Source organism: Aptenodytes forsteri, unplaced genomic scaffold (assembly GCF_000699145.1).
Source record: "Aptenodytes forsteri isolate BGI_AS27 unplaced genomic scaffold, ASM69914v1 Scaffold51, whole genome shotgun sequence".
NCBI lineage: Eukaryota > Metazoa > Chordata > Aves > Sphenisciformes > Spheniscidae > Aptenodytes > Aptenodytes forsteri.
Genome location: NW_008795495.1, coordinates 544,358 through 552,572, shown reverse-complemented (window position 1 = coordinate 552,572; position 8,215 = coordinate 544,358). Strand labels below are relative to the sequence as shown.

General features: G+C 35.9%; 1 long non-coding RNA gene across 1 annotated transcript in view; it reads right to left on the bottom strand.

Annotated features, from left to right (window-relative positions):
- Window positions 1–7,982, bottom strand: part of LOC109279526 — a 15,830-nt gene extending 7,848 nt beyond the window's left edge. The window contains exons 1-2 of the long non-coding RNA XR_002086219.1: window positions 7,972–7,982; window positions 5,255–5,260 (exon numbers count right to left, since the gene is read on the bottom strand). This is a non-coding gene — a long non-coding RNA (uncharacterized LOC109279526). The remainder of the gene's footprint in view (window positions 1–5,254; window positions 5,261–7,971) is intronic.
- Between the last annotated feature and the right edge of the window lie 233 nt (window positions 7,983–8,215).

Genomic DNA, 8,215 nt, shown 5'->3' with positions numbered 1-8,215 from the left:
CGCTAGTTACTTGGGAGAAGAGACCGACACCCACCTCGCTACAACCTCCTTTCAGGGAGTTGTAGAGAGCGATGAGGTCTCCCCTCAGCCTCCTTTTCTCCAGGCTAAACAACCCCAGTTCCCTCAGCCGCTCCTCATAAGACTTGTTCTCCAGACCCCTCACCAGCCTTGTTGCCCTTCTCTGCACACGCTCCAGCACCTCAATGTCCTTCTTGTAGTGAGGGGCCCAAAACTGAACACAGTTTATAGTCAAGATGATAACCACAAGCATTCTCTAAACTGAACAATTCCCCTTCCTCGCTGCGCATGGCATTGCTGAGCAGCGCTAGTAAGCTTCCAGCTCTTCAGAGGAAGACGGAGGATCTAACCCCACCTGAAAGGCTACACTAACCCTTTGTTCCAGTGCTGCCTTGTTCTCTGTTAACGGTAAAATAGCAATTATTTTTGCAGATGTGTTAAAACATATATTCATGTGACTGAAAATCTTGTGTGTTTATATTTGTTTGGAAATACTTAGAAGCAAAGTGAGTTAATATGACAGAGCAGATACATGTACTAAGTAAAAGCAGTGAAAGAAGGGGTGAAAAGTAAAGCTACTACCTCCATCTGAAGATAGTCACTTGTGTGTAAAGGAACAGAAAATTCAAATGTTCTTTTCATGAACCTTGGTTAAAAGCAACCACTACTGACTGAACTCTGCTTCTTTTATCAGGGCTATATTAAACATAATAGAAGGAACAGGGCAGTGCACTAAAAAAAGGTAAGTATTTTCTGTCCAAATAGATCTCAGTAGGTCACCATTTTATATTTACTCTCTTTTCTTCTGCTGCACAAAATTAACTTCTGGAAAGAGATCTTCTGCATTGCTCAGACAGTAATCATTTTTGGATCTTCAAAAATACTTTGGACACTGGCACAATCTAAAAGTGGTTTTGGAGAAAATATTGGTGAACACCTCTGAATAGGTGTTTCTTGTGGTCTAATTTTAGCTAATAAAATACTTAACATCCACACTGCACATCCCTGTTAGTGGAAATGAACCACTAGATGACATGCAGAAAGTCCTCCGATACTCATTTTACCTATGCATCTGCTTTAACTTTGCAGTATGAAGAAAGTTGTCTCTTCAGACAGTTTTGTAATGTGGCATTCAGATTACTGAAAAAAAATGTCAGTTTTGGAAATGTACTAACAAATCCTGTTTTTCATGATGTCCAGAGAATCACAGGACTGCAATACCAACCCAGAAAAGTACTGGGTGAAAGCCTTTGAGACATGAAGAAATTAGCTGAGCATGGTTTGGCTTCTATCCCTTTAATGGCACATTTTACAACGTTTTCAGCCCTCACGTTTTCTTCTTTCTCAAGAGAGTAAGACTGCAGGCACCAAGCAATGTACTCTCCTCTCACACCTTCTTTACTTGGTAGACTTTAATATCGGCAGAGAAAACTCCTAGTGCATTCAAAAAGTGTTAGCAAAATAAAATATGATTAAGCTTCATTAATGTAAGGAAAATATCTTTTACATATGAATTCTTGGACTGCATTGTCCTTGCAGGTACTTTCCATTTAGTAGAGCTTGCTACTTACAGGAGATTTGGCAGGAAACTGTAAAAGAATCACTTACAATAGGATACTTACTGTCATTTGAAAGATCATTTTTGCAAGGTGTCAAAAGAGAAGTACACATTCATTTGTATACGAAAAAATGGGAATTGCAAGTGAATTTGACCCTGAATATAGCACAGGTCCAGGTCAGTATTGTTAACTAGAGTATGCATAAAAGCAAGATGATAATTCTTTTATTTATTTATTTATCTATCTATCTATTTTTGGAATTTCTAAAGAAAAGCATCCTGCAGTGTGAAACACAGTATAAATGTTAAGAATTTCAAAGCATTCTGTTTGTGTGTGTACATTTGGGTAAATTCTAGTCATTGTTTGAAATGTCTTTTTAAAAAAAAGTATATTCTGGAGAAGTTTTTACGTAGAATATTGCAACAGAAGATTGCTATTTGACCAGAAACCTAGCTGTGTTTCCAGTGCACTCCAAATGTTGCTAGATTAGCTTAGATTTATTCACTGTAAGTGGCTTTGATCAGAATTGAATTAGTAATGAAAAATAGAAATTAGGATTCGTGATTCCATTAGTCAGAATAAAAGGAACATTCCTGAACCTGACATTAAAGTTAGGTTCTCCAGTCAGTTGACCAATAAATGTTATTATGTAAGGTGTAGATACTTCAGTGATATCAGCATTGATGACCTAGTTTCTCTCATACTCACTTTTTTATATTGCCATATTGGTGGTCACTATTTCAGATATTCTTGGATGGTACTAATGCTATTGTACTTAGTATCAAAGAAGTTGACAGAAGTCAAATGAAACTGGCCATGAATTGAAAAATACTGGGAAAGATATACTATTATTTCATATTCAAACACATTCAGTTTCTAAATATATATATCAGAAATACATTATTTAGTAAATAACAATTTAAATTTAGCAAATCAAAGAAAGCTAAGCTTTTTGTTGTTGTTTAAACTGCTAAATATAATTAAATCACTGAAGTCTTTGGGGACAAAGTTATAGAAAAATGATGATAAAAATATTGGAATACCACTTTAAGAAACCTTAGAACAGAGGACTGATTTTTATAAATGGCTCTTTATCTTTTTTCCCACAAAAGAGTTTAGTAGGGAAGCCATTTATGTAACAAGAAGTAATGTACAGTTTTAACACAGAAAATGATCAAGAGATAGGAGACCAAATGGAATAAACAGAATAACTAGCCAAGAGATAAAATTTAAAAATTGATCACGGTCATATAAAACTAAAAATGACTGTAAAAAAGTTTTAAAGACCTGAAGGAAATAATTTTGAATTAAGAACTTGTTATCTAGTTAAATATAGACTATATATGACGTAAAGAATATTGACAGATATAATTTTTAACTACTGACCTTAAATTCATTAGGTTGGCTCAGGAAAAAAAAAAATCAGTCAACATAGCAGAAATCTGTCTAAGGCATGCAGCAATATTCAAACATTTAAACATGCTTCTAATGGTTAAAAAAAAAAAATAAACCTTATTGAATTGTCTCCACAATTATACATCTTGTAATACAGTATATTAAGGCTTTTCATCATATAAAGATCATGCATATATTAGAGCATGAACCTGAATATTTAAAATTTAAGAGATAATTCAGAGTGACTAATCAGGCAAAATGTAGAGCTGGGGTGGGGAGAAGCTCGGATAAGTCCTGGGCCTATGTTCACAGAATCATAGAATCATAGAATGGTTGAGGTTGGACTGGACCTCTGGAGGTCATCTGGTCCAAATTCCCCGCTCAGGCAGGGCTACCTAGAGCCAGTTGTCCAGGACCATGTCCAGACAGTTTTTGAATATCTCAAAGAATGGAGGCTTCACAACCTCCTTGGGCAACATATTCTTTCAAGGCAGCTCTTTGTTCCAGGATTCAATTCAAGCAATCGGTCTGCAGTCCCTTCTGTGGACTCTAAGGGCTTTTCAAAATTTCTGAGGCCAGATTACCAGTTCTCACCCCTCTCAGCAGGCTTTCAAACCTGCCTGACTTGCTAGATAAAATATGGGCCCCCGATATTCCACATTGTTTATTTGTTAACTCTCTTTTTGGTCCTGTTCGTCTAGACTGTTGGCTTCAAGACTGTATAGTGGTTTATAGACAAAGCAAGTAATTCCCCATTTTGTAGCACCAATTTGGATCTGGAAATTTTGCAGCTCCACCCAAAGTGTTTTATTCTTCGTTCATTGCCTCCTATTCTTGGTTAGCTCATATATAGACAGCCTGTTTAATCTGCACTGCTGGGAAGACATACTTATAGGCATAGTGAATTGGATGATTTACCTAAGACTACATAGGATGACAGAACTGGGAATCAAATCTATGTCCCCAAAGCTCCAATTTTCCCCTACTACCCATACTTTGTCCCTAAATAAAAAGAGCTAGAAAAGATTAATTCCTTGAAAGATAAATAAAGAATACTAAAATGTAATTCGGATGTCATGCACAGTTTCTGAAATAAAACCAGTGGAATCATAATAACTTGTGTTCCCAACATCTCTCCCAAAAAATTCTCTTCTTGTTGTATAAAATCCAATTTGAACTGATTCTTTTTCCAGTATACTTGAAAGGTCATCATATACAACACTTTTGACTACAAAAAGGGTAGGTTGGCTTGGGCACTTGGTTTGTTCGGCTTGGAGAAGAGGCTGAGGGGTGACCTCATCGCAGTCTACACCTTCATCAAGGGGGCAGCAGAGGAGGAGGAGGAGGTGCTGATTTCCTCTCTCTGGTGAGCAGCAACAGGACACAAGGAAATGGTATGAAGGTGTGTCAAGGGAAGTTCAGCTTGGACATTAGGAAAAGATTCTTCACCAAGAGGGTGGTCGGTCACTGGAACAGCCTCCCCAGGGAAGTGGTCATGGCACTAAGCCTGTCAGAGTTCAAGGAGTGTTGGGACGACGCTCTTAGTCATATGAGTTAGTTTTAGGTAGTCCTGCGAGGAGCAGGGAGTTGTACTCGATGATCCTCGTGGGTACCTTCCAACTTGAGATGTTTTAAACCCATAGGCACAGAAATTTTTTACCCTGCCAAGTGCCCAGAATTTCACACACGTGGCATTCCAGCTGATCATAGGCACTGAGATAAATAATGGGGAAAGCGTTTTGTCTGAGAGCGCCGAGTCCCAAACATTTTAGAAAAAAGTTTTGTATTTTTAAAAAGGAAATTGGAAAGGAACAATAATATCTGCAGTAGCCTTAACATGTTGATTACTCCATGAGAAAATAACAATCCCTTTATTAAATGTGTAGTGAATGTTTTAAAAATGTTTTATTTTATATATTAAGTCACTTTTTGATCTGGATCTACTGAAGGCTAGTTTACTATGCATTTGTGTCTCTTGGCTGATTGACTTCTTAACTGAATTACATTATCATTTTCTGTTAACCCTGCATATACTCACAATCTCTATCTGCAATGTATTCTGTCAGAGGCATGCAGGCTGCTGTGTTCAGCTGTGAAACCAGCAAAAACACAAGTTATTAGGGGTTCTTCTCCTTTATTTAGCCACCCGCTATAAAACTTATAGAAACATAAATATCTCAGAGACATCAATTGTTCTGCCACATTAGATTGAAATCAGTCAATGGATCCAAAACCTATGGTTAAGAATGAGATACTTGCATTCACAGAGAATAAGTAATTACATCAGCCTTGCTTTGCGGGAAACCTGGCTAAAATTCCTATTTTCCTATTTAACTAGATGTAATCATATAGTGCATAGCTGGGATATTGAATGGGACTCTCATCTAGCCAAAATTTTTTTTTATGAAATTTGTAGAAATGTAATAATTTTTGAGACTTCTACATCTCTGTCAAATTCAGATGTTATACACAAAGATTAAAAATTACAACCATACAGCATAACGATATCAACTGAAATGATTTAAGTTACTTCTGTGCAAAATTTCAGAATCTATTAACTATATGGACACATACACACACAAACAAGCAGAGACTAAGTTGCTTCTGAAAGAAACTAAACAAAGAATTTTTTGAGACTTCTACATCTCTGTCAAATTCAGATGTTATACACAAAGATTAAAAATTACAACCATACAGCATAACGATATCAACTGAAATGATTTAAGTTACTTCTGTGCAAAATTTCAGAATCTATTAACTATATGGACACATACACACACAAACAAGCAGAGACTAAGTTGCTTCTGAAAGAAACTAAACAAAGAATACACATATGTATATATATTAGTTATATTGGTGGGCCCCATTAAACTTTTTACTAATCTCCTATTGGTTAAGTAAAGTTTAACAGGAAACATGAACAATTAGTGAATTGAATTAGTTTAAAGACAACATTTTAGCTTACTGCAAAAGTTAAGTTTCTTTCTTTCTAATGTTATATAATATTTATTAAGACCATTATTTGCTCCCAACAGACAAAAACACTGTAGACAAGAAAAAAACAGGTGAGGTAGATTACTAGGACAGAAAATGAAAGTCACCATTCTCTCTATGTAAACAAGTCTTTAAAACCAGCTGCACCTCACAGTGATTTCTTTTTTTTTTTTTAATGGAGACTTTTATTAATATTGTTCCTCTGAAGCTTCTGCAATTCTGATTTATGTGAAGCTAGACAGGAAATAATCTTTACACTGGCATTAGTTTTGACATGTACTTATCTGCTTGGCAAGCTTTAATAATTCTTCAATATCATAAGATATTTGTTTACATCAATGGTGTTTCCAGAAATCAAGTAAATAACATACATTCTCTCCAAAGTTAGACCATGCACAAGAATCTAACCTTTGGAACACAATAAAGAAAAAGGTGTGGTTGCTTGGCAAGAAGTCCCAATAGGGCACAAATGCCAACATTTACAGCTGAATCCAAATGTTCAACAGATGGTAAACTGAATAAGATACACCTGGATATAGCACTATGTAGGGAAAAAGTACATGACAGAGGGTGCAAACACAAATGCAAAAGAGGAAAATTAACAAGGTATCTTGGAACAATAGTGAAACAAGGCCAGCCTAAATCATACTATTCAGGTTTCCAGCTGCAGAAAATAAAAGGAACCCACTGAAATAATTTTGTCTAAAATTTATGACGTGACCTTGGATACAAAATGTGACATTTTACTGCAGGATGTTCCTTTGCTATTAGTTGGATTTGTTCTGGTGTAAATTGTATCAAGATTATTTTTCCATGAAAATTTATTTCACATTCCTTCACACAAGTGTAAAAATTGAAAGATATGAAAACATAAAATCTTTCCATTCACTTTTTTAAACTGAGGTAAGTAAAACTAGTTTCATCATTAAATATATATACATATATATATATATGATTTACGGCAGATTTTAAATTTTATCACCAGTGAGAAACAACTTGAAATAATACAAAAAACTTAAGCTGCCTTGCCCAAGATTAGTGCTACAGGTCCATGTTTTCCTGTGTTTCACATTTAGTCCTAGAAATAATTTTACATCTTCAGTTTTAAGCTCTTACATGTACTTTAGTAGCCATCAAATGAATACTTTTCCCAATTTATTCTTGCAAAAAGTGAGGAATATCTTAAAAAAAAAAAAAAGGCAAGAGAAAGAAGTAGGAACATGTTTTTTTTTTTCTTCTGGTTCTACTTTTCTTGCTCTTCCAGAAATCCCAATATCACGTACTAGCTCTGGCAATCATGCTTAGGAGTGAGTGGCTTGTAGGATAGGTTGTAGAGTCAAACAGCAGTTATTCTCTGTGCTTCTTCATGAACTGGACTCAAAGGAATGGGTCAGGCTATAAACTTACTCATATAGTTCTCCATTGCTATAATAAAATGCTAAAGAAATCTAAGCTCTGCACAGTCAGAACACAAATAGCAGCATAACATGGGATCTGGTCATCTTACCAATGCAACCTCATCTGAGGCAAGTGGATTTTAGAACTTTTGCTCTGGATCTTTCCACTGTAGCATGAAATTTGCCTGACTGCAGATGTAATATGACATAAGCACTTAAATAGCTCATATAAATCAACATTGTGCCCTTGAATCATGGTTATAATTTACACCCACCGTACATCTAGGCAGCTGGCACAGACTGTCACAATTTGTCATTATGGTTGTTTTTATTGTTATCCAAATGCCAAAAATGTGCTTAGTATTTTGCAAAACAAAAGTACACAGGGTTGTACTCAGAGCTGTACTTTCACATATACAACCAAATAGTTGGAAGTGAAAATACCCAGATTCATTTCAAAAGTATGGTTTCAGATTTTTCCACTGTGGCTTGAATCATTAAGTAGAGTCTACTTTTCTGAAGAGAACACAGTAATGTGTGATTAAATTAGAGATTTTAAAGGTGATACAAAGGATCATGTATTCTGTGGTAGGAAACAGGGAAAGCACAGCAGTGTTACTTCAAATGTTAGCTAATATTAACATTAATGTTACCATCCTTTAATTTGCTGCTGTATCGTGAGGCCCCAAGCAAATATGAGTATTAAGTCAGGGATCTCACAAGTTGTCGTGGTTTAATTTCAGTCGGCAACTAAGCACCACGCAGCCGCTCGCTCACTCCCCCCCACCCGGTGGGATGGGGGAGAGAATTGGAAGAGCACACGTGAGAAAAACTCGTGGGTTGAGATAAAAA